This window comes from Anabrus simplex, chromosome 4, assembly GCF_040414725.1.
Source record: "Anabrus simplex isolate iqAnaSimp1 chromosome 4, ASM4041472v1, whole genome shotgun sequence".
NCBI lineage: Eukaryota > Metazoa > Arthropoda > Insecta > Orthoptera > Tettigoniidae > Anabrus > Anabrus simplex.
Window position 1 is genome coordinate 167,135,487 of NC_090268.1, and position 27,481 is coordinate 167,162,967.

Here is a 27,481-nt window from a genome sequence, read left to right on the forward strand (position 1 = left end):
TTTGCAAAAATCAATTGATCATAAATATGGGGCGGTCGCAAACGACGTGAACCGAGTGCAAGAGCGTTAGACGGTTGGTCATCCTGGTAAATAATTTGAAAAAAAATAATTTGATATCTCGGGCCATTGTCATTTTATCAGGTGCTGAAATTAGCCAGAGCGGCGATGTTGCTAAATCTGTAGGTGGCTTAGACGGACTTATCCATCAGCACCAAACACAAACACACCGTGGATTGCAGCCGTTGTTACCGCAGCGTGTGCAGTCGTGTCCACTCGGAGGACCGTATTCGAATCCCTCCCATGGCGAAGTTATGTTTCTGCGATTGGTGCTCTCAAGCCGGTCTTAAGTCACGTGTAGATTTAGCAACACCACCTCGCGAAGCCCATTTGAATTGGACCGCGGAGGGATCTAATTTGCTATATTTAGCAGCTGAAAAAAGACAAGGACACGAGATATCGAATTACTTTTCTTTTACATTATTTATCATTATGGCCAACTCTCTAGCGCTCATATACCCAGTTGACGTTGTTCTCGACCACTCTGTATGTCTCCCGCCATCCATCAACTGCTGCTAAGTTCAGATGGCAACCAGCCTGCACGGTTGCTAGGTAACATTACCTCACCTCGCTTCCTGCACGGTTGCTGTGGTACACTTCCATCACACATTTTGTCGCGTCACATCACACAAATTTTTGGATGACCCCAGCCATAAGACATATTTACGTCAAAAATTAGGCGTCACGGAAGAGGCCTGCTAGAGAAATGAGGAATAATTTAGTACCCCGATGATTTCCTTCCCGAACCAGAACGTGTTGTTACATATGATTGCCAAGTCCACTGAAATGTACAGTCGCACAGAAACGAATAAGCGCATGGTAATATACTGTATGTTCCGAGAGGAAACATTACGAATTAGACTGCTGCCCTCCGATGCTCTTCCCACTCTATAAAATTCAGTCATCTTCGTACAGGTCTTGGAGACCGTTGGAGGAGTGGAAAATAAATGCTTCCACTATCCGTAACCTTGGCGCTTGGTGGGGTAGACTCGTTAGCTCTACGCCCGGACACCTTTGTTCCCAGGAATGAACCTCATACTCATCTTTTTTTGTAGGCCGAGTCAACCTCAAGGCCATGTACACCTCCTGACGTGGAATCGAACCCACGTCCTTCTGGGTGAATCGAGCATGCCTTTACCGCCTCCCCCAAGCAGCCCCCCATCGTTCTATGAAGAGGTTTATTGTTCAACTGAGAAAGGAAGCTTCAAACGGATCGACATTATTGCCGTCGGTCGACGAAAAAACGGGAGAAATCATCAATCCTACTGTCCATTTTGAGATCTCAGGCACACAGCCAGAAGTTGACGTAGAGGAGTACTTCTATAAGTCAGTTATATCCTCATTCGTTAGATGAATATGATTTCAGTACAATTAAAAGGACTCGTCTGTTTTCAGCTCGAGGTGAACAGTCTCTCAACTTCTCGTTAAATGGCGTGGGTGTTACAAGTTGGAAAAGCGAGTTCAACGAAATTTTGCAACTAATATAATTAAATATTCAGTAGGCGTTCTTGGAAATCATTTGTATGGATTACGTCACAACAGTCGTGCTAGAATTGACATCATTAACTGAAGTATGAAAGAAGAAAAAAAATCTATCATTATTCTGTGTCCTTAGGCAAGCCTGGTTTGTGTCAGGTTGACTAACTAGCTAACCAACTAACTATTCATTATAGACTGTTATGTCTTCAACATTTAGTCTTCAAGCCTCTGTGAATTTACCGAACGCCTCCACAACCCTCTGTTTGTAATTAGCACTGTGGCTTCGTTTAGTTTCATACCTCTTATTTAAGAAATTTAAACTGAGTCTAAACATCGTCGTCTTGGTCTCCCTCTACTTCTCTTGCCGTCCATGAAAAGAGTACATTGTTCTCCTGGGTAACCTACACTCCTCCATTAGCCTCACGGGAGCTGGTTTATGACTACAGCTCCATCAATCGAGTTCATTCTTAAGTTAGCATTTATCTCTTAATTACGGATATCCTCCTGCCATTGCTCCCACCTGTTTGTACCAGCTATAATTCCCGCTACTTTCATGTTTGTTACTTCTGACTTATGAACACGATATCCTGAGTCCGTCCAGCTTCCACTCCCGTAAAGCAACGTTGGTCTTTAAACAGGCCGCTGTAAATATAGTGTCGTCCGGGAGCTGCTCTCTTTCTTACAGGACACTGTTGAGCGCAACTGCGAGTCACTGCATGACCCTCTCACTGTAATACCATCCTGGGATAATACACGTCCTGAATACTCTACCTGTTCCAGCATTGTATTCCAAACCTGACACTCAATTTTCTTAGGTTTCATACCTACTGACATCACTTTAGTCTTGGAGAGGTTGATTTTCATATCGCACTCATTGCACGTATTTTCAGATTCCAAGGTTTTAGACTGCGCGCTTAGAGCACTGTCTGCCATTAAGACCAAGTCGTTGGCATAGGCCAAACTGTTTACTAAAATAAATAAATAAATAAATAAATAAATAAATAAATAAATAAATAAATAAATAAATAAATAAATAAATAAATAAATAAATAAATAAATAAAAATAAATAAATAAATAAATAAATAAATAAATACAATTCACGTCAAATGTAGATACTGATATTTCTGAGATTAATGTCCCTGCGAGAAGCTAACACAATACCATGCACTTTTCTTCTGTTTGAGCGACAAGTTTTCCGCGGTTTCCCATTTTTCTACCAGTCAAATGGTCTGTTTTTAGCCATACCTGTACCTAGCCTGTACCTAATTAAGGCAACGGCCGTTTCCTTACCACTCTAAGCCTTTCCCATCCAATCGTCGCCATAAGAGCTGTGTGTGTCGCTGCGATGTAAAGCAAATAGTTGTTCGTTAACAAATTAACGTTATTGATGAATGATAAGTTTAATTTTGGTTATTAAGATATCGTGCAATAGGAGTATTTATTAACACAGTTTTCCTGGAACTCCATTGTGTGAAACCTATTTACGAAATTATTGTTCACTTAACATACAATATGACTCACTGAAGATATAATATTCATTTATAATGTACATAGATTTCTGTGCACACAACAGTGACCCTGGTCAAAGTACGTCACCAGCTGTGAATTGTCACGACTGCTACGCCATCACTTAGTGGTCAGCAACATGGACAGGCTTCTCTTAGACTTTAGAAAATACTTAATTTACCACTGATCTGCATTTAGGGCTGTGCCCCAGGTGGCATGTTCCCTATTAGTTGTTTATCGACTCTTTCCTTAAATTATTTAAAAGCAAATTGAAATTTTTCGAACGTCTCCCTTACCAAATCGCTAATTCCTCTTCGTATAAAGGAATAATTACCGTCCGACTCATTGGTTGAATGGTCAGAGTTGAGGCCTTCGGTTCAGAGGGTCCCGGGTTCCAGTCCCAGCCTGGTCGCGGATTTGAATCGCATCTGATTAATTCTTCTGGCTCGGGGACTGGGCATTTGTGTTTGTCCCAACACTCTCCTCTTCATATTCAGACAATACCACAGAAACATGCAATCGTGATTACATCCCTCCACACCGGGATGACGTCAGGAAGGGCATCCGGTCGTAAAACAGGACCAAATCCACATATGCGAAACATTTCGCACTCGCGACCCCACGGGTGTAGGAAAAGCGGTAGAAGAATAAGAAGATATAGGAATAATTATCCTAATTTGTCCACTTGAATTCCAACTAATTTTGATATCATAGTCTTCCTTCTCCTTTTAAAAACACCATTCAAGCCATTCTAGGTCATTCCCCCGCAGACAGCTTGGAACATACCGCTTAGTCGAGCAATTCATATCCTTACTGACAAGCCTTCCCAGTCCTAAGATTGCAACATTTTCTTGACACTCTTTTATTGAAAATCACCCAGAAAAAAATCATACTGCTTTCCTTTAGATCTTTTACAGTTCTCGAAACAAGTAATCCTCGTGTGAGGGTCCCATACACTAACTTATACAGCGATTTAGACCCCCTCTCCGTTACATTTGTACTACAACCCATAGATACTTACAGCACTTACTTTCGTGGTTGAAAAAGGTTGAGTTGATTTATAGAAGTTGTAGGAGAGCAATGCCAGAAACGATGCACTGCTGAGCCCATGTTCAAGAGCCTCACTTACCAGTAAAGTTGAAAACCTGTCGAGTTTCTTTCAATTCTGTTTCAAGTTGTTTATTTTTTACTACGACTGTACTTAGTTACGTTTATCGAAACCTGTTTGCGATACGCAGAGTGTGTTGAAGTTTTCATTAGCATAGTTATCTTATCATGCGCGTATGAATTTCCCATGGTGGTTTGGGAAATGACCCCCCCCCCCCCTTCCAATGTGCATTGGGTATCAGATGGACAAGCAGAAAAGGAGCAGTCGGATTTCATAAGAAGGGAGACTTAAGGTTAGGGTTTACAATATTATCCTGCTCTTTATTCTGAACGTTTGTTGCATCTTTTTTTTCTGCGATGGCCGAGGTGATAGTGCTTCTCCTAGCATTACTGTCGGTTACGCGTGTTATTAGGGGCTGCCTGGCGGGGGCAGTAAAGGCGTGTTTCGTTGATATGGAAGGATGTGGGTTCGATTCCTCGCCAGGAAGTCGAAAATTGAAGGAACGAGATTTCTACTTCCGCAGGTACGCATGGACCTGAGGTTCACACAGCCTATATCAAGAATGAGCACCAGATTAATTCCTAGGAGCAAAAGTGGTGGGGCAAACAGCTAACCACTCTACCCTAAAGTGCCGAGGTTACGGATAGTGGAAGACATCCACCCCTCCAGTGGTCTTCATGACCTGTACGGAGGTGATCCGTGTATCGGCCTTACCAATGCACTAATCAGTGCTGGCAGCATTGTTATGTGATTGTTTGTTTAAAAACATTTATTCATGCTTCAGTTACGAAACGTCTGCGCCACCGGACGCCCTTATACAGTATAATCAGCAAGCAGCCGAGACACAGGCACGCTTTGGTGGCGATTTTTGCGAGGTTGAACGCGAAATATGAATCATTGACAAGCACAACGATGTAGAACTTGTTCGCCCAGTTTGAATCGGTTCCAGGAGTTCGTTCTGGGTGCATCTGTTCTTATTTCTTTTATTTTCCATCGTAGAGTGCAATTAATCACAAAACCCCAACATCCAACTAAATCAAACTGTGCCCATCATTACAGGTGCAGATAAGTCCACCCCAACGTTTTGGCTGCCAGTAAAGGGCTGTAGTAAAGGGCGACTAAAAGGGGGGAGCAGGGCCTCTCAACTGGGAGCGTGGGTTGACGACCACAGTTCTCGTTGCTGAACCTGTCATTGCTCCCACTACATGTACCAAGCTGTCACTTTTCCCATTCCTATCCAACCTCCCTTGGTTAGTTCTTGTTCTCTACCAGTCCTGACAGTATGAGGTTTGCGAGGTCTAGGAACTCTTTCATTTTCACGCCCTTCGTGGCCATTACCTTTCATTTGCTGATACCTTCATTATTCGAAGTGTCAAATCTCTTCCATTTCCGTTCTGAATAGTGTTAATAGAGGATGGTTGGCAAGTTGCACTTCCCCTTAAAACAATAATCACCCAGAACACTACAACCCTTCTAGCTGCCAGCTCTGAGTCCTGTTCACCCGTCTCACTTGCGAAGGATACAGGCTCTAGTGAAGGAGTGTAAGAAGATAACTGTCAATCCTAATGTGCTTATCCATGAAGATATTGCTAACACCTTCAACCAAGGTGGTTAAGAACCTAGGAGACACTTGCATCGATCTGGAAGCGAAAGTGGACTAATACCTCTCCACCCCAGCTTCGTTGTTTTCTCATAGTCATTGTTAAGCCTTAAGCTCTGAATTTGCACCACACAACTTGGTCGACATTGAACAGGATGCCCGGCTCCATGGCTAAATGGTTAGCGTGCTGGCCTTTGGTCACAGAGGACCCGGGTTTGATTCCTGGCAGGGTCGAGAATTTTAACAGTCATTGGTTAATTTCGCTGGCACTGGGGCCGGGTGTATGTGTCGTCTTCATCATCATTTCATTCTCATCACGACGCGCAGGTCGCCTACAGGAGTCAAATCAAAAGACCTGCATCTGGCGAGCCGAACATGTCCTCGGACACTCCCGGCACTAAAAGCCATACGCCACTTAATTTCATTGAACAGGATCAGAACAAATCGTGGTAGATGTGGAATTCTGAGGCCAGTATGCAAATGCCGATATTCCAGATAAACAATCAAATATATTGTGGAGGAATGTACTCTTGTTTAGCTATTCTGGATGTCTCGAAAGCTACTGCAGACTTTATACAATTTGTAAATAATTTAAGACACTATTTTGAAGCTTTCTTCTTTTTATCTATCTTTCCTAATGTTCTGTGCTTGTAGTAAACCAAACCTCATGGCGCAACAGCCTCGATGGGCCATGGCCTGCCAAGCTAGCTGCTCAGCCCAAAGGCCTGCAGATTACGAAGTGTCGTGTGGTCAGCACAACGAACCCTCTCGGCCATTATTAGTGGCTTTGTAGACCAGTATATGCTTGTAATGACACACGCTAAATAAAAAATTGAAGTAATTTGACTAATTTACAGGTAAATAAACCGAGCAAGTGGCCGCGCGGTTTGGGTCACGTAGCTATCAGCTTGTATTCGGGAGATAGTGGTTTCGAACCCGTCTGTCGGCAGCCCTGAATATGGTTTTCTCTGGTTTCCCATTTTCACACCACGAAATTGCTGGGGATGTACCTTAATTAAGGCCACGATCGCTTCCTTCCCATCGTCACCGTAAGACCTATCTGTCCTCATTTCCAGCTTCCTTATTCCTCTTTTTGTCATATTTGAAGTTAGTCGCCCTACTTACATGCTGAGCCTTTAAAAAAACACTTTTACCTTTGCGAGAATCAAATGATCATACATATGTCTCGGGGTCATGGCCATCCATCAACGGCTGCTAATTTCACTTGGCCACCAGCCATAAGGCATAGCCTGCAAGTTGCTAAGTAACACTGTCTAGCCATCCATCCATACCTTACATCACTGCCTGCACGGTTGCTAGGTAACATTGTCTGACTATCCATCCATACCTTACATCACTGCCTGCACGGTTGCTAGGTAACACTGTCTGGCCATCCATCCATACCTTACATCACTGCCTGCACGGTTGCTAGGTAACATTGTCTGGCCATCCATCCATACCTTACATCACTGCCTGCACGGTTGCTAAGTAACACTATCTGGCCATCCATCCATATCTTGCATCACTGTCTTCACGGTTCCTAGGTAACACTGTCTGGCCATCCATCCATATCTTGCATCACTGTCTTCACGGTTGCTATGGTTAACACTTCCCTCACAAATTTTCGGACGATAAGCCTCCGTCCCAACCATAAAACACATTTAAAAAAAAAAAAAAAGTGGGCGGGGGATTCCGACGTGAAAGCATTACGATGGCTAAAACAAATGAATGACGCTGTGCGAGGGGCTGTTACCGTGGTGACGGCACATGTGTAGTTACTGACATGTGCTACTGTCTGTTCTGTGAAATCACTTATGCATTGTTGATGGATCGAATTGTTGTTTTTGGTTAAAGATAAGGTCACTGCAAACCTACTAATTTCTTGTTATTGTGACTTTTACCGGACATGTAACATTTAAGTCTTTGAATGAGCCATTGGCAGCATAAAACAGTACTTAGTATTGTTCCTGTGCTCTTTAGAAGGGTCGTTAAATTTTAATTTATTGCCGACTACAATGATGCAGTCGAGCTTTCGTTGTCCTTCTGTTCCCAAGATAATGAGTTCGATTCCGACAGAGGTCTGTCGCATTTGAGGGTGTGTTTAATTGCCATAACTCCCTGTCGTTGGCTTCTGGTACGAAAAGTATCTTCTGCCCGGCGAGTTTTAAGATGTTCCATAATGGAAGGGGTATTTTCCCCAATCCCGTGTAGGAGGATTAGCGTGTCTGCTTCTTACTCAGAACTTCGGGTTTGTTCCCCAGCTCATGCAAAGTTTCTAATTCAGGTCTGAGGGCTGCAACAGTGTTTAATCGGCCTTCTGAAGATAGTTGGAGGAGGAGATTGATGTAAGATGTAATGGGCACGGTCAAGAAAATCGAACGGTATGGTTGTGGATGTAGCGCTGCTGTATACATGGTGCTTCCGTATATCAAGAATATCCTCTAGCTCTTATTGAGCTGTATATACCAAGATTATTATTTATTATTGTTCTTCTTCTTACAATTGTTATTTGCTTATGGACCCTGTTGGATCACGCATTACGTTTATGATTCGCTTTTCTAACAGACCATATTGCTTTCATTTTTTCACTGTGTGCATGTTTTCTTTTCTCTGACCACTTAGTCTCCGATCTTTAAGGGACTTCATTCTCTGGCTTAACTACCCATGTATTTACCTTCTGACGGTAAATGTTTCTCTCCAGTATTTCTGATGTTTCTATCTGGGCCTCTTCCAGATCATTTCTAACTTTTTTTATCCATAGTACGTTCTTCAGTTTTTCAGTATTATTATATCACTGTGCTATTTTGAAGAAACAAAGAAAATTGTGGAGGACATGTTTGTTGGAAACGTAGAACGTATATTGGTATTTTCTAAGGCATGTTTAGATGCATATTTCGCAGCCTTTAAGATCCATAACATCCGGGCTGTAGTTATTACAACGCGCACATTATTGCAGGCATCAGATTGACAAAGGTCAACACACAGACTTCACTTACACATTATCTAAAGTCACTTTCATAAAACCTCAACAACAAACACGAGCTGTATATTTATCTTTAACGAACGAAGAAATGATTCAGCTGTCAAGTGTCAAGAATAGCTCTGATATCAGGATTTTGAGAACGTTTCTGTACACGGTGACTCGTGCACGCTGTGGTAAGCGAGGAGGTCAATACTTGGCCACGCGCCAGTGACAGCATGCTCCTCAAGTCGGAAGGGCGCCCCACCAGCCAGTCTGATTAAAGCATAAACAAGCCAGCATGGAATATAAAGAACACTTTATGGCGCTCACGATAAGTGAGAGAATTGGATTGATGTAGCTATCTTTGTTATTCTGCATTCGACAAATTGACGCCTGCATTGAATTGTCATCGTGGGTGGCGAAACATTGTTGGCCAGTGCCAAGGCCCTCCCTTAAGTGATTCATGTTATTGTTGCATAATAATAATAATAATAATAATAATAATAATAATAATAATATAATGCTATTGGCTTTACGTCCTATTAACGGCTGTTTTACGGTTTTCGGAGACGCCAAGGTGCCGGGAATCTGTCCAGCAGGAGTTCTTTTATGTGTCAGTAAATCTATCTACACGAGGCAGACGTATATGGACACCTTCAAATACCACAGGACTGAGCCAAGATCGAACCTGCCAGGTTGGTTCAGAAGGTCAGCGCCTCAACCGTCTGAGTCACTCAGCCCGTCATAATCTGTGTCCGACAAGGAGATGGTTTGTAGCATTACTATTTAATCGGGTTTTGGAAAAAGTGATTCGCAAATGAAAAAAATAAATAAATAAAAGGTTAAATTATGGTAGACCTCTTAAAAACATATTTCACTTTGATTGCTTAGCGTTTGCAGATAAACTTGCAATCCTTTCCAACAACAGAGGCCGGGGTTCGATCCTGGCTCTGTCCAGTGGTATTTGAAGGTGCTCAAATACGTCAGCCTCGTGTCGGTAGATTTACTGGCACGTAAAAGAACTCCTACGGGACTAAATTCCGGCACGTCGGCGTCTCCGTAAACCGTAAAAGTAGTTAGTGGAACAAAAAGCAAATACCATTATTATTACTATCCAACAGAGAAGAAAGATTCCACTGCACAGAAAAACTGCATCAAATAGCGGCCGGAACCGGACTCAACTTTCATTTGAAAAGACGCAGTGTACATAAGGAACTGAATCAAAATTCGACAGCCTAGGCGAAATTAATTACCCAGCAGAGATAAACCAGGTGGCAAACAAAGAGGGAACTGCTAAACTGCAAAAAGCTTACAAAATCATCCGGTACAAATTCAACAACAATTCTATATCAAAAATGCAAAATTATGACGCTACAAGAAGTCATCAAACCACACGCACGTTATGCATCCGAAACACTGATAATTGGTGACAGATCACAAATAGAAAACATCGAAAAACTAGAGAGGAAAATTCTCAGACAAGTCCTAGGACCAAAATACAAAACTGGAATTTGGATGAAGAAGAAACCACAGGAAATGTAAAGTCACAGGAAAAAGATTCAGATACAATTACAAAAAGGCCATTGGAATTTTAAGGGCATCTTCACAGATGGATAACGACAGGCTAACAAAGAAAGTGTAAACCTAGCACTATCCCTGAAAAACCGCAGCAATTAGAGGATATAAACGATCTAGGAAAAATTGCTATAGCTGAGGAAACAATTCAAGAAAGGGCCAAGTTTCTAAGCAAAGATAAATTTAAAGAGAAACCTAAAATAAAATAAAAGATAGGATAGGCAGCAGAACGCTTAAAAGAACTAAGTGAAACAATGAAGAGATATTGGGAAGGAAAGAAGAAACATTTTTCTAAATTAGTCGAAACTCCCTCCTTTGCTTTACGTCGCGCTGAGGTCTTATGGCGACCATCGGTTAGGAAAGGACTAGGAGTGGGAAGTATGGGAGTGTGGCCTTAATTAAGCTACAGACCCAGCATTTACCTGTTGTGAAACTGGGAAGCCACGGAAAGCCATCTTCAGGGCTGCCGACAGAGGGGTTCGAACCCACTACCTCCCGAATGCAGGTTGACAGCTACGTGCTCCAAACAACCCAGACACTCGCTTGGTATTTTGGCATAATGGGTCAATAATAATAATAATAATAATAATAATAATAATAATAATAATAATAATAATAATGTAGGTTTTATGGGGACGATGGGATAGAGAAGTGAGAAGGGAGCTACCGTAGCCTTACTTAAGGTACAGCCCCAGCATTTGCCTGATGTAAAAATGGCAAACCACAGACAAACTATTATCAAGGCTGCCGATAGTGGGGTTCTTGCCCACTCTCTTTCGAAACCTAGCCCTTCGCGTGGGGTTCGTATCAGGAGGGGCATTCGGCCGTAAAATTGGGACAGATTCACACCCATTGCCGAACCCATTTGGAAAAACATCAGAAGCATGGTGATGATGATGATGATAATGATGGTGCTTGTTGTTTAAAGGGGCCTTAAATCTAGGTCATCGGCTCAGGTATTATTATTATTATTATTATTATTATTATTATTATTATTATTATTATTATTATTAATTTCTAATACACTTATTCTTCTTTCGATATTAGTCTATGGCAACTCTTTAGCTCCCTGTGAGTGGAATCAAATGTTGCGTTATCTGTACCCCTGCATGTACTAGGAAGCTACTAAAAGGGGAACAACCAAAGAATCTGTACTCTCTCTCTCGCCTTCTAATCACGAAAACATATCCATTACTAGTAAATGTACCCGTGCTTCGCTATGGTATTGTACCTTGTATTCGGATTTCTACATAAATTATTGTACACGCATGGGGTGAGATTATATTAAATTAATGCCTCTTAACGTACCCGAGAAGCACCACGGAGAGGGCCCCTTACGTTGTTTCCGGCGTAAGGTGGGCGTTAGGGTGTTTTAATCATAATGACAGGTCCCTTTTCCTAATGCCAGTCACAGCCGAGTTGGAGAGATTTGTTTATAATCGAGAAATACAGCTCCGTCTAACGTATAAGGAGTCGAGATACGACAAAGTCATAGACCAAAGTTTAAGATCTCTCCATATTGAGCCGCGATTGTGCTATCTGTTTGTGATACGGCTTGCCGTTTAGCCACCAATTACCCCGAAACGAAGATCTGCACCGTCATTAAAATTGTCTCCATATTTCGATATTTTTCGGGGCCAAAGAGTTAGAGATTTGAATCAGCTTGGATTTTTTCCCCAAAGTAAAGAGAGTCCAGTTTTCGGTATTAGCACTCGCAGACATGGGAAGACATGAAGAAAGAAAATAACATAGTTAAGAAAGTCGACATTAATTGAAAATAAGATAATAATGACAGCGGGGTAGGACAAATAGGTAAATACCAAGTGGATGTATTGGAAAATGAAATGTCCACTCACTAAATTGTGATGATATGACTTAAGAAAGCCGTACCAAAGGAGAAATTTAGGCGCAGAGAATCTTAGGTAAACAGATAACAAGATGACAGAGAAGGCAGAGGCAAGAAATTAAAACAGAAAACAGAAGTAGAAGAGAAATGCCTCGCGGTATGAAATAATGGGTTCACTCCGCGGTATTGTTGAAATATTAACAGCCAGCCTTAGTGCTATTTGAAGACGATTGTAACCTCCAACGGTATTTCTCAAATATTCCGCAGAACGGCAGCTTGACGTCTCTCTCTCCTGCTACCCAAGGAACAACCACGAGTTTATAGGAATGTTGACAAAAATGGCTTTACGTTACTTCCCTGCTGGCATGCAGCCAGAGACGTTGCCATGGTAACCGGTAGGTTGCTTGTCGGTCACTTAATGCAGAGCAGAGCATTTAACCCGCAGAAAATAATAACTTTCTCCGTCATTTGAAGAGTAAGCGAAATTATGTACAAAACAAGTTATTTAAAATGGAGGGAACTTTCACATACAGTTTACGGATTTTACAGAAAATCAGTAGTTTAAGAGAAAATTTAATAGGCCTGTTCTGGTTTTCCTATAAACTCAGATTCTGTTCAGTGATTTTTAAAACGTATGCATATCCAAAGCTGCTCCTGGATGAGTAGACTCTAAATATGAAGTTTGGTCGAGATATATCCAGCCGTTTCGCCGTGATGGTGGAACAGACAGACATGAAAGCTAAGATCCACTGATACGGTCTTGAGTGGACCTAAAACGGATAAATATCTGAAAAATTGGCAAAACAAATGAAATTTTAGACAGCGGATCCCCTACAATTTTATTTATATAGATTCTATGATTTTCCTTTTAGCGGATAAAATGGTAGTTCTGATGGTAAGGAGAGTAGTATTCAGATATATGTAGGTCAGCTAGTGCCACCTGAAGTGGTGGAGCATAGTTTAAAGCAGCGATATACTTCAAGGCGTCTTGGGTACAAACAATACTACGTCAACATTTGTGGAAAGATCTGTAATGAAGTGAGGGCGCAATAACTTACACTCCCAGCTCGGCGTTGCCGGAAGACGACCACTTCAGTTCATCTTTCTTGACTGCAATCCAAACAAAACAAACACAAGTACTAATAAAAAATAAAGTTGGGCCTCTGGATGCCATAACACTGGTTTGCCAATTCTCGCGGGGAAATTTCCTCCTCCCTGTGGGGGGGGCTCCCCGCATGCTGCACTGACGCCAGTCTGTGCGTCGGGTGAGGTCATGCTACATGCTCAGGGAGGGGAAATTAAACACTGCTGTCCCAATTAACTACATGTGTGATTATCTGTATTATTGTGGTGGCTGAACTTGTGTGCGGATCTTCAGCTAATTCAGGGAGAGACGCCAAGGAGCTTGTAACAAGGGTATAACTCAGAATATATTCAGCGTACGCTGAATATCAAGGAAGGGATGAAATGGATAATTGGAAGTATACACTTCCTATAATTGGAGATTTGGACTTCCACAACTTTTAATACCTTTCCCCATTTTAGTCCTTGTGTTACCAATAACGGTAATAACGAAGATGACAGTTTCAAAGTGCAGTCATCAGTAATAACTATAGCTAGGAATTGTAGACAGTAAAGGCTCCTGAAGTGAGTAACAATGCACATGATATGAGGTTTGCATAAACGCAAGGATTATGGCCAAACAGAACCCCTAGGATGTATGTTACTCTAGCTACACTACGTAAGTACGGGCTAGACAACACTTTTTTTTTTTTTTGCTAGTTGCTTTACGTCGCACCAACACAAATAGGTCTTATGGCGACAATGGGACAGGAAAGGCCTAGGAATGGAAAGGCAGCGGCCGTGGCCTTAATTAAGGTACAGTCCCAGTATTTGCCTGGTGTGAAAATGGGAAACCACGCAAAACCATCTTCAGGGCTGCCGACAGTGGGGTTCGAACCCACTATCTCCCGAATGCGAGCTCACAGCTGCGCGCTCCTAACCGCACGGGCAACTCTCCCGGTACAACACTTCCTAATAAACAAATTAGTTTGCATTAGCTCAGTCCATTGCAGTACGGTCAGTTATGGCTGCTAGCTCTGTACTTGGGAGAGGTGACTTCGAATCCCCGCCGGCCATCCTCTAAATTGTTTTCCGTGGTTCCCCATTTCAACAGGATAGTACCTATCTCAAGTCAACGGACGCTTCCTTTCCATTCCCAGCCCGCGCATCTGCACCTATAGACAACATCCTCACATAGTGGTACGTATAATTCATCCTCATGGGGCGGATCGGTGATAACAGCTATGGAACTGGCAAGCCGAATATATTCTAGAACGGTTCCGCCAAAATGGAAGAGGTGCGACACTTCGGAAAACTGAAGGTGTCTGCAAAAGATAGACAAGGACCACGAAGACTTGAAAGACTGTCTAGGCCTCAGAAACCTAATACCGTCTATGTGTAATACGAAGAAACCTCTAGCACTGGTATGTTACTTCTACAGGGAATACATGATTTGGTGGCTAGGAAAGAACAGTAGGCAGACAAGGAAATGTTTATCACAAACATTTTGAACATATTTAAATCTGTGTTAACACAATTATCTTTGCCTCTTAACGGACTTTCCCGTTTATCCGACGTCCCACAGGCCCGTTTACGTCGCATAAGCAGGACTTGACAGGTACCGTCGAAATAAATTACAGTAAAGCGGTTACTGGCCCCGCGATCTAGGTGTAGTGTGCCCATGTGAAAGTGTACAGTATACTTGTTGGAGTGAGTAAATTCGTTGCGCAGACATGCACTTCTACAGTATAATATATTTAAGGTTTATTTTCCTTTACACACAAGCATAGGAAAATTAACACAAGGAAAATTGTTCTGATGGATTGAATATCCACATGTGGCTGGGAGGCGTGACCAGGGAAATAATCGATAGAAAGAGCATTGATTTCTTCAACGATGATTTGCTAGAAGCATTCAGTAATCTGATATTTGTCATATCACCCTGTATTTAATACATGTTTGTTGAAATAATGTAAGTTGAACGTATGTACAATACGTCTAGCCCTTGTCCCTTTCGCTCTAGGGGGTCGGGTTGTTATTATTATTATTATTATTATTATTATTATTATTATTATTATTATTATTATTATTATTATTATTATTATTATTATTATTATTATCAGCGCATGGCAAGGAAATTAAACACATAATATAAATTATGTATACCCAATAAAAAAAAAACATTGATTCACTTCAAGCATTAGTGCTGTTATCATATCTGAATGTCCAACCTTTGAATCCACTGTAGTGCTTCCGATGCTGGTGATAGGAAGTCTTCCAATCTACCTGGATAAGCCCGTAGTTGACACTCGCTTACAGTGTGGAGAATGGTCTGGCGAGGGGCTCTGCAATCGCGTTCACAAAGTTCCATTTGTAGAGGGAATCCCTGTACCTTCCATGACCTGTTCTGATCCTGTTCAGTCTGGACCAAGTTGCACGCGGCAGTTGGAATCCTTTAGCAATTTTTTCCCTGAGAAGATGTTATGCAGGGGCAAGTTAGTAGAGTTATTCCAGCGGCTTTTTCACTCCTCCAAAGCACTGATTTGGTGGACGTCTTCAGAGCAGCATTACAAAAGAGTGGATGCCGTCTAGAAAAGGTAGCAGAGGATTCTTGCAGATCTTGTTGTACTCTCAAACAAGAGCACTGGATCTTCGTAAGTCAGGTGGCATTATTCCGGACAACAGTGGGAGCCAGTGGACTGGAGTTGATATGATGGTGCCAGATAAGACGCATGCTGGTATTCAATTGTGGGTCAATATACTTCGTATACGACGTATTAAGCCATACTGGAGCACAATAGTCGACAGTAGAGAAAACCAGTGCTAAAGCTGAAGAGCGCAGGATGTTTGCAGTGGATCCCCAAGAAGTAACCAGTTAGCTTCTGAATACTATTGTCGGGTATGAAGTGAGGTGTACCTTCGTAACCAGTTTTTATGACCGGTTGCCCTCCCTGACGTCAACCTCTTTTTTGCTAGTTGCTTTACGTCGCACCGACACAGATAGGTCTTATGGCGACGATGGGATAGAAAAGGGCTAGGAGTTGGAAGTAAGCAGCCGTGGCCTTAATTAATGTACAGCCCCAGCATTTGCCTGGTGTGAAAATGGGAAACCACGGAAAACCATCTTCAGGGATTCGGACTCACTGACTCCCGGATGCAAGCTCACAGCCGCGCGCTCCAAGGAGTTAATGAGTTAACGATATGCAATGAATGACGTGATATATGATAATAGGGAGGGAGAGGGTGAGACCCCGTGCCGGCACATAGCGTACACCTGTCGAATAGCACCTGGGGGTATGCTCAATACCGTCTCGATTCGATGGACGAATCACAGTCAACATAATGATATGCCCTCACTCCATTTGAACACTGCGGAGAGGTTTGGGATTGAATCCAGGCATTTGGCACACAATTTAGTGATTAAAAATTGTATACCACTACATCCCGTACCCTGCCGGCCAACAGTATGATGGTGAAAATGCATTCGACCAACGGGACTCGAACCAGCTAACCATGATGTCAGACAATACAGACTTAACGCGTTAACGACCATGGCCACCAGGCGGGCTATTGAAATAAAAGTTAAAGTAAAGGAACAATAATTGAATGAATATTGAAGTAAATAAAATATAAATGTATGATGAAATAAATAATAAACTAAGGACGGCATGAAAGTATTTTATTTTAGGCCTCCGCCGATTTTTTTTGGCAGTACGACTAGCGTGTGTAGGCAGGAAAGGGAGCCTTTGTCTATGTCCCGAACTGGGCTTTGGTGTTCCAACTATCCTACATAAACGCAATGAGATGGCACTGAAAGAAAGGAATACTTACCATAGGCTGTTTTCATGTGTTCTGGGGAAGAATAACGGAAGATCTCCCCCCCCCCCCCTCCCTTCTTCTCTTGGACTGATAACATATTGTGGACTTAATATCATTCTCCTTATTGGAGTGCTCCATTTAAAGTGAGCTACTTGAGAATCACTCGGCTTATTTTACGGTCTACGTACAAGCAATTAGGTGTACACCGCTACATAACAAGAATGCACTTTTCTTTGTATCTTTACTGTAGCTGTAAGGAAACGGACCCGGGCTGTGCGAGACGACTCCCGAGCTATGGCCTTTCGAGTCGGACAAGAACATCCTATCAGGTAATTTTTCTTCTTCTTCTTCTTCTTCTTCTTCTTCTCCTTCTTCTTCTTCTTGCTCGCCTGAGTGGCTCAGAAGGTTGAGGCGCTGGTTTTCTGACCCCTACTTGGTATGTTCGATCCTGGCTCTATCCGGCGGTATTTAAAGGTGCTGAAATACGTCAGCCTCGTGTCGGTAGATTTACTGACACGTGAAAGAACTCCTGTGGAACTAAATTCCGGTACCGAGCAAGTAGTTGAGCGGTTTGCGTCACGTAGCTATCAGCTTGGATTCGGGTGATAGTCGGTTCGAACCTCACTGTCGGCAGCCCTGAAGATGGTTTGATACGAGAAAATTTCACAGGAGCAGCCATTCAGACCGTTAAGTGTGGCATCTTATTATACAATTCGATTGTCGATATGATGTACCGTTTAGCAGAAGTTAAATTTGGAATGGAAGTAAAAGTGCATATACTTTCTTATGTCGATCTATATTTATTCATTGCTTTCGATTCATAGCGATCTAGAAAGGGGTTGTGTCCCATTGTATTTAATACTTTACAAATCGATAATGACTGTCAGCAGGAGGGCGCCTGCTATTGTAATCAGTACTTTTCACATCGACTTTGACTGGCAGTAGGAATGGGTCCTTCTCCAACTCCTGTGTACCGTTGTAATGAATAATTTCCTTCTCGATTTGATTGACAGAAGGCTAGTGAGCATGGAATTTTTTTCAAAACTCTTTTACCCGGTTGTGTTTGGCAGTAGGCAAGGGTGCCCGCCATTATAAACAAATTTATCCATCTAAAACGTGACTGACGTTAGGCATAGTTGGCTGCTATTATAATGGAAACACACTAACTCGGTGTGACTAGTAGTAAGCTGACTGGCATTAGGTAAAGAAGTCTGTGATTATAATAACAGCACAACTCAATCCTGACTGGCAGTAGGGAAGATACTTGCCATTATCATAAAAATTCCTCAACTGTTATCTGACTAGAAGTAGGAAATAGGGCCTGCCAATGCAACGAAAACTCCCCAAATCGATTGTGACCGCGCAGCAGGCAATGGGATCTGCTATTATAATGAAAATTCCCAACTCGATTGTGAATGGCAGTAGGCAAGTGGACCTGCCGTTATCATCACAACTCTACAACTCGCACTTTACATTGGAAACAATGAATGTGGACCTTCCTATGCTTTTTTCTCGGATAACGCTAAGAGACATGGAATTTAAAAAAATCTTATTCACTGCATATACAGTAATTTTCTTCGATATGCGTATACAATGTAGAATACGGTACCGTGGCGAAGCACGGGTACAATTGCTAGTATCAATATATAAATTTCATTTTTTCGTTTAATTTCCATATTAGGCTTTTACCCCGGACTCAGCGAGATTTACCTCTTCTACCTCCTTAATGGCGATGTCCTAGAGCATGAGACTTTTGTGTCGCGAGTAAAACTGGGGAGGAGGACCAATATCTCGCCCAGGTGGCCTCTCCATTTATGCTGAACAGGGGCCGTGTGAGGGATGGGAAGATTGGACAAGGAAGAGGGAAGGAAGGGGTCGTGGTCTTACGAAGTAGCTGGAAACCACGGAAGGCCACTTCGAGAATAGCTGACGTAAGAATCGAACCCCCTCCAGAGGTTGACTGGACCCGATCCAGCCCTCATACCACTTTCCAAATCTCATTGCAGTGCCGGGAATCGAACTCGGGCCGCCAGAGGTGACATACAATCACACCCACCACTACACCACAGAGGCGGACTTTATTTATTTATTTATTTATTTATTTATTTATTTATTTATTTATTTATTTATTTATTTATTTATTTATCTCATAGCATTTAGTGCTGGGAGTGTCTGATGAGATGTTCTGCTCGCCTGATGTAAGTCTTTCTATTCGACGCTCATGGACGACCTGCGCGTCTGGATGTGGGGATGATGATGATGATTATGATTATGATGATAATGAGGTAAGAATAGTGTGAAAACCGGTGTTGCCACGTAGCCTACTCCTGTCGAATAACACCAAGGAGACTGTTCAAAGCTTTACGTCCCCATCCGACGGCCGAACCAACATCAACAGCATCATATCTCCTCACTCCATATTATGAACATTGCGGACAGGTTTGGAATTGAATCCAGGCTTTTGGCACGCAATCTACTGATTAGAAATTGTACTGTATACCAGCACCTCTCCTACCCTGTCGGCCAACATTCCTATGATGAATTTTTTCGACCAACGAAACTCGAACCCGGTGTCATACCATGTTGACTTGACGCTTTAACGATCATGGCAACCAGGCAGGCTATTATTATTATTGTACGGATCCGTGGCTAAATGGTTAGCGTGCTGGCCTTTGGTCACAGGGGTTCCGGGTTCGATTCCCGGCAGGGTCGGGAATTTTAACCATAATTAGTTAATTTCGCTGGCACAGGGGCTGGGTATTTGTGTCGTCTTCATCATCATTTCATCCTCATCACGACGCACAGGTCACCTACGGATGTCAAATCAAAAAACCTACATCTGGCGAGCCGAACTTGTCCTCGGACACTCCCGGCACTAAAAAGTATACGCCATTTAATATTATTATTATTATTATTATTATTATTATTATTATTATTATTGAGATTATTATTATTGAGATTATTATTATTGAGATTATTATTATTATTATTATTATTATTATTGAGATTATTATTATTATTATTATTATTATTATTATTATTATTGAGATTTTCTGGATCTTTTGCTTTTTTACTTTTGATTTGGACGTTTCGACATCGCGGACATGTTATTAATGTATTTCAAGCATTGGACGTTTGGTCTTCGGACATTTAGTGTGCGGGACATTCTGTACTGGACTTCGTGACCTGGAAGCTTTCCTATCCTATCGTAGCCGGAAACCAGTCTGATTTAGTGGTACGTTAAACTTTTAGAACAAAAATACGCGATCAGTCCGTCTTTTTCTTCTTTTCTCTCTATCGACGAAGCACCAACACGGAAGTCCGATAACTATTTAAAAGTGCCTTTCGTTTAATTTCGTTGAGAATTAAAACTTGCTTGGTGGCTAAGTCTGGCTCGACAACCACACCGATCCTCAGCTTGTCGGCCAGTGTGGTCCCAGCAACATGATGCGATTGCACCATGACTCGGAACTGTAAAACCACGGAGCGGAAAATGAATATTCTCACAATCATCGACCATTAAACTGAGCGGGCGGTGGAGTAAAGGGAAAAGCTATCGTAATTGGCCGTAACCTCCTCAAGGTGACCTCTGAACGGCTCGTGGGCCTTGGTGCGGTTTACATCCAGTGCCTTCAGTAGGAGCGATCTTGTGCTCTCTTCGTGTGAACTCTCCTGTTTTTAGAACATAATGCTTGATGTTTTTCTGATAACTTTCATCACCAAAATAATAATGAGTTCATTGTCTTTTTGTTCCTTTCTCGACTGCTTGTACTTCACCTGGTGAGGCCATGGGTGTTATCTGCTCCACACATGACTGGCTTTCCCGACACCAACCCTTTTTTTTAGGGATGTATGAATTACGAGTAGTTATTATTTATTTATTTATTTATTTATTTATTTATTTATTTATTTATTTATTTATTTATTTATTTATATCGGCCTACTAAGGACCACGTTACTTCAGCTGACTTCTTTGGGCTTTGATCTTTGCCCAGTCCTCCTTCATTGCCTTTCCTCCGTCCATGTCTTTCCCATCTTCAACTTTGACCTTTCTTGAAAACCCTCGTGGTCATTTTAGTTTACTCCTGAGTGGGTTGCGTTCTTGTATATATTCATAAATGATCCCCATCTCCTGTAGGCTCCTTTCTACCTCCTTGAACCAAAGCTGGTTGGGCCTTCTTATCTTTGAAATAGGTAAAGATCAGGTTCGATAATCGTGTAGATTTCATGGTCAGCAAGTAGCCACAAAATGCAATTTTCTTTCTCCGCATGACATCAGAGATCTTCTGGAGATGAGAATACAGCTCATGGTTATTCCGACGTCTATATTAATCTTTGTCTTTAATTAGGCAGGAATTTTCCTTAAGATCTTTCTTTCTTTCTTTCTTTCTTTCTTTCTTTCTTTCTTTCTTTCTTTCTTAGATTTCCAGAGTTCCAATTTTTCTATCAGGCCTTTCTTGTTCATAGCAAGGCATTCCGCTGCAAACAAAGCCTCTAGTCTTATGATAGTGCGATAATGTCTGATTTTTGTGTTCAAGGATATATTTTGTTGTTGTTGTTGTAAACGTCTTCGGTGCATACGCGACGCGAAAGCTTCTTTTTCAGAGATGTTTGGTTCTATCCACTCGCTAAGATATTTAAACTTGTCTGTCCGTTTGATTACCCCTTGTTTAATTATTATTATTCTTGTTTCGTTTCGGCCAACTAAGGACCAAGTCATTTCAACTGTTTCCCTTGAGCTTTAATGTTGGTCCAGTATTCCTTCATTCGTATACGGTGTTGCTCCTTTCGCTCTTCCGTCCATGCCTTTCCAGTTTCCATCTTCGGCTTCGGTAGGAAACTGTGATGTTCTTCGAGTTTTTTCTTAAGTGGGACACGCTCCTGGATATCTTCAAATGAGATCCCAATCTCCTGCAAATCTTTCTGTACCTCTCTGGACCATGCCCCCTTTGCCTTTTTCTCTTGGAGGAAAGTGAAAATGCGGTTGGTTAACCGTGTTGAATTCATTCGGGCCATGTGTCCATAAAAAGTAATCCTCCTTTTTCGCATCACATCAGTTATTTTCTCCACATGCGAGTACAACTCCTGGTTGTGCCGTCTCCTAAACTCGCCGTTGTCTTTGACTGGACCTAAGATTTTTCTCAAAATCTTTCTTTCCTTGGCCTCCAATTTCTCCATCATGCCTTTTTTGTTCATGGCGAGACATTCCGCTGCATATAGAGCCTCTGTCCGGATAACAGTGCAATAGTGTTTGATTTTTGCATTCAGAGGTATAGATCTTTTGTTATAGACATGTTTAGTCAGATGGTAATAATGGTTATTATTATTATTATTATTATTATTATTATTATTATTATTATTATTATTATTATTATTATTATTATTATTATTATTATTCGTTTTGACCGACTATGGACCACGTCATTTCTAATTAAGTTTCATCTCTTTCTGGGCTTTGTTCCTTCATCCTTTCACTGTGCAATCTCCTCCTGTGGTTGAGTACGGTTCTAACTTTTTCTTGAAAACCCTTGGTGGTTTGACCCTCGATTTTTAAGTATCCCTGTTGCTGATTTCCGTTCCTTATATTCCCGTTTCTTCCAGGTTCTATTTTACTTCTTGACGCCAGCGCACCGTAGATTTCCTGGTCACAAAAATTCTTATTTTCTGATGGGTCAGTCTTCCCTGGTTCATTCTGTAAATATATCCGAAGAACATGGCTCTCCTGTTCGGGATGGTACCTGAGATTTTTTCCGTCTTGAGGTATAATTCTTGGTTTCCTTTCTTTCTGTATGAGACATCCTCTGTTCTTTGGGGTCCCAGTATCATCCTCAGAATCCTTCTCTCCGCTAGTTCCAACTTCTTGACCAATCCTGTTTTTGTCAGGTTCAAACATTCAGCTGCATATGAAGTTTCCGTCCGGGTGGATCCTGTCTGGTAATGTCTGAGTTTTACATTAATAGAGATCTTCTTGTTGTTGTAAGTGTTCATAGTCAGTTTATAACTCATCTTGTTGATTCTCGATTGTTATTATTATTATTATTAAATTGATGCCCCATCAATTACGTTTTCTGTTTTCAGAGACGCCGATGAGTCGAAGTTTTGTCTGGTAGAAGTTATTTACTTGCCGGAAAATCTGCCGACACGAGGCAGGCGAATTTTGAGCATCTTCAAATATATGAACTGGGATCGAACCCGTCTACTTAGGCTCAAAATGGCACAGCTTTACCGTCTGAGCCACTAAGTTTGGATTAAGTGTGTTTATGGTCGTTCGAGTTTGTGAGTTGTGTACTACGACAGGCACAAACATCCATCAACGGTCGGGCCGGGGATCAAACCTGGGACCCTATGCAGTGAAGATTGCTACGGAGCCGGACAAACCAAAATATAAATTATATCCTATAAATCTTCACAGTGTACGTAAATAGTCTGATGGGGTCCAGTGCCTTCCGCGCCAAAGAAGCGTGTTCTAGTAGTTGAATGGCAGCAGCACGCTAGAGTGACTGAATTATAGATGACGCTTAATGCATGATGTGCTGGGGGACCGGGTTGAAGCCCTGTTAAAACTCTATTAAAGAGTGGATTATTTACTGTGACATGAAATGAAATACGTGTCTGCGTCCCCCTGCAGGCGATATGTTACATTGGTAATGTTGATACAGTCCTCTCACGCTCCAACCTGCATGCCATTCTTTGACTTGGGCTGCAGTCCGCGAGTTTGGCTTCGAGGGACCATTCTTCAGTTTCCCAGGCTCTCATGATGTCTAAACTTCCATCGTTTCGTGGCATAAATTAGAATTATTTTAGTCGAACTGAGTAACTCAGACCAAGTTCGATCTAGACTCGGTTCTCTCCCTGTGTGTGGGTGCGGTAGAATAGCATCCATGGTATCTCCTCCCTGCCGTAAGAGGCGACTAAAAGGGGACTTTCATATTGTCAGCATGAGTGGGCGATCACAGGAGCTGAGTCCGGCATTACTTTCACTTACTTGTGCCAGGCTCCTCACTTTCACCTTTCCTATACGACCTCACTTGGTCAACGTTTGTTCTTTTCCAAACCTGACGGTATTAGGTTTACAAGGCGAGGGAGTCTTTAATTTTCACGTCGTTCGTGCCCTTCCCCGTTCTTTGACCGATGCCTTCATTCTTCGAAGTGTCGAACATCTTCCTTTTCCAATTCTGGTTAGTGTTAATAGAGAATAGTTGCCTATCAATCTATCACTACTGATATGCATTCAGGACAGTCGCCCAGGTGGCAGATTCCCTATCTCTTGTTTTCCTAACTTTTTATTAAATGATAGCAAAGAAATAGGAAATTTATTGAAGATTTCCCGTGGTAATTCATTCCAATACCTAACTCCCCTTCTAAAAAACGAATATTTGCCCCAATTTGTCCTCTTAAATTCCAGTTTTTTCTTAATATTGTGATATTTCCTACTTTTAAAGACACCACTGCAACTTATTCGTCTACTAATTGCACGCCACCTCTCCACTGACAGCTCAGAACATACCACTTAGTCGAGCAGCTCAACTGCTTTCCCCAAAATCTTTGCAAACTTTTTTAACGCTACTCGTTTGTCGGAAATCATCCAGAACAAGTCGAGTTGCTTATCTTTGGATATTTCCCAGTTCTTGAATCAAGTAATCCTGGTGAGGGTCCCAGAGACTTATATGCTGTCCTTTACATCCTTACTACAACCCCTAAACATCCTCATAACTACGTGCTGAGATCTGTACCCTTCATTTACAGTCCCAATTAGGCTATGTGATTACCCCAAAGAAGATCTTTCCTTATATTAACACCCAGGTACCTACAGTGATCCCCATAAAGAACCCCATCAACGCAGTAATTAAAACTGAGATAACTTTTCCTATTTGTGAAACTCATAACCTGACTTTTAACCCCGTTTATCATCATATCATTGTTTGCTGTCCATCTTACAACATTATCGAGGTCATTTTGCAGTTGCTCACAATCTTGTAATTTATGTATTACTCTATACAGAATAACATCATCCGCAAAAAGCTTTATCTCTGATTCCACTTCTTTACTTATATCATTTATATGAATAAGAAAACGTAAAGGTCCAATAATACTGCCTTAAGGAATTCCCCTCTTAATTATTATAGGGTCAGATAAAGCTTCGCCTGCTCTAATTCTGATATCTATTTTCTAGAAATATAGCATCCCATTCAGTTACTCTTTTGTCTAGTCCAATTGCACTCATTTTTGCCAGTAGTCTCCCATGATCCACTCTATCAAATGCCTTAGACAGGTCAATCGCGATACACTTCATTTGACCTCCTTAATCGAGGATATCTTCTTTATCTTGCTGGAATCCTACAAGTTGAGCTTCAGTGAAATAACCTTTCCTAAACGCGAATTGCCTTCTATCGAACCGGTTATTAATTTCTCAAGCATGTCTAATATAATCAGAAAGACTGCTTTCCCAAAGTGTACATGCAATGCATATCAAACTGACTGGCCTGTAATTTTCAGCTTTATGTCTATCACCCTTTCCTTTATAATCAGTGACTAATATGGCAACTTTCCAGTCATTTGGTATAGCTCCTTCATGCAAACAGTAATCGAATAAGTACTTCAGATATGTTACTATATGCCAACCCATTGTCTTTAGTATATCCCCAGAAATCTTATCAATTCCACCCGCTTTCCTAGTTTTCATCTTTTGTATCTTGTTGTAAATGTCATTGATATCATAGGTAAGTTTTAATACTTCGTTAGCATCTTATAACGGTAATGTAAGGGATGTTACAAAGGGTCTGATTTCTATAGTTAAACGTTAGTTACTGCTGTTAGTAATTGTGTATTGATTAATACTGAGTTCTGCGAGATACTTCCAGACCTACTTCTTCTATATCCCACTCTGCCGACTTTGTTGGTTAGTTTGAATATCTCATTGGACAGCCTATGTGGTCACGCCTTCCAGCCACTGCTTTCCACTGAAATAATTTCCGTAGAAAGCTAGTCGTCTTCCCTTTTTATTAGGCATTTGTGAGGTTTTCCTGGTGTTGGTAGAGTTCATGGTGTGGATTGTGCCATCGCTTTTCATCTAGTCCTAATATTTTCCCAGACACTTCCTACCTTGTACTTCGAGCTCTTAGTGAGATCTTGTTGGTTAGACACTTTGGTGTGTAGAGGAATGTCGGTCTAACTATTGCGTTATAATGTCCTAGTTGGACGTTCATCGATAGATATTTCAAGGCGTACAGTTTCCTGCAGGTGTGGTACGCCCTGACTAGTATTGGTTTCCTCTGTTTGATATCTGCCGTTTCACTAAGGTCTTCTGAAATCCATTATCTATTATTATTATCATTATTATTATTATTATTATTATTTAGTTTATCATTCACTTGTTGAGACACTTATATCATACGGTATATGTCTGGGGATCGGCTACTGTTACAGGCATAAACATTGTTCATACGAGTTACAAAATCGTACTATCAAGACATTTTGGTACGAAAACAGTGGAATGTTTAAGTGAAGGTTTGGTAACAAGAGTGTACCAAAAGGAAAGGTTCTTGAGAGTTAAACAGCTTTATATTTTAAAAAATAATTATAGTAAATTACTGGAAGCCACGATATAGAAGTGTAAATGAACATAGACATGGAACAAGACATACGTACTGCAACGAAGATGCTCCAGAACAAAACAAGTTGTAGTTCCTAAATTTTTAACAAGTTGCCCTCAGAAATGACACACCTAAGAACATAATATCAACTAAAATCTTGTGAATCTATGGATCATAGAAAATAAAATTACAATTTAAATATTTAGCCATGAATGAAAACTTTATCACAGATTTATCTATTTTGAATGATACATTCAGGGATTGATAAAAACCCACTGTACTGGACGAAATGACCGTGCTAATTATGCCAATGTAAATGTAAAATCCTTATTAATGTTGTAAACAGTAACAGAAACAATAAGGACTGCAACAATGTTTAAAAATATGAAACAACTTCACCGGCAGATAAGCACATTAAGTGCTTTTCAGGTGTAAAGCATTGCAAAGATAATGTATAACATCCCACTAAACATTTTCAAATGTATTGTAGATAAATAAATAAATAAATAAATAAATAAATAAATAAATAAATAAATAAATAAATAAATTAATTAATTAATTAATTAATTAATTAATATATTATTATCATCGAATAAGATGGTAACCTGGCTGAAGTAAATATATCGATTGTTTTAAAATATGCGTACTGTGTGTGTGTGGGTGACGCATTAGTGACTCATCCCCTTTATTCCACACTAAGTGGAAGGGTTGCGACTGTCCTGCACAGCATGTGTGTGGATACGAGCAGAATGCCCGGAACGTGCGGGAGGAAAAACTTGAATAATATTTCCCAAAGTAGAACATAAAAATTATCATCTCGTCTGTGAAGGAACAATACCTCGTATGTCAAAGTGCTCTTCCTATCCATTATTT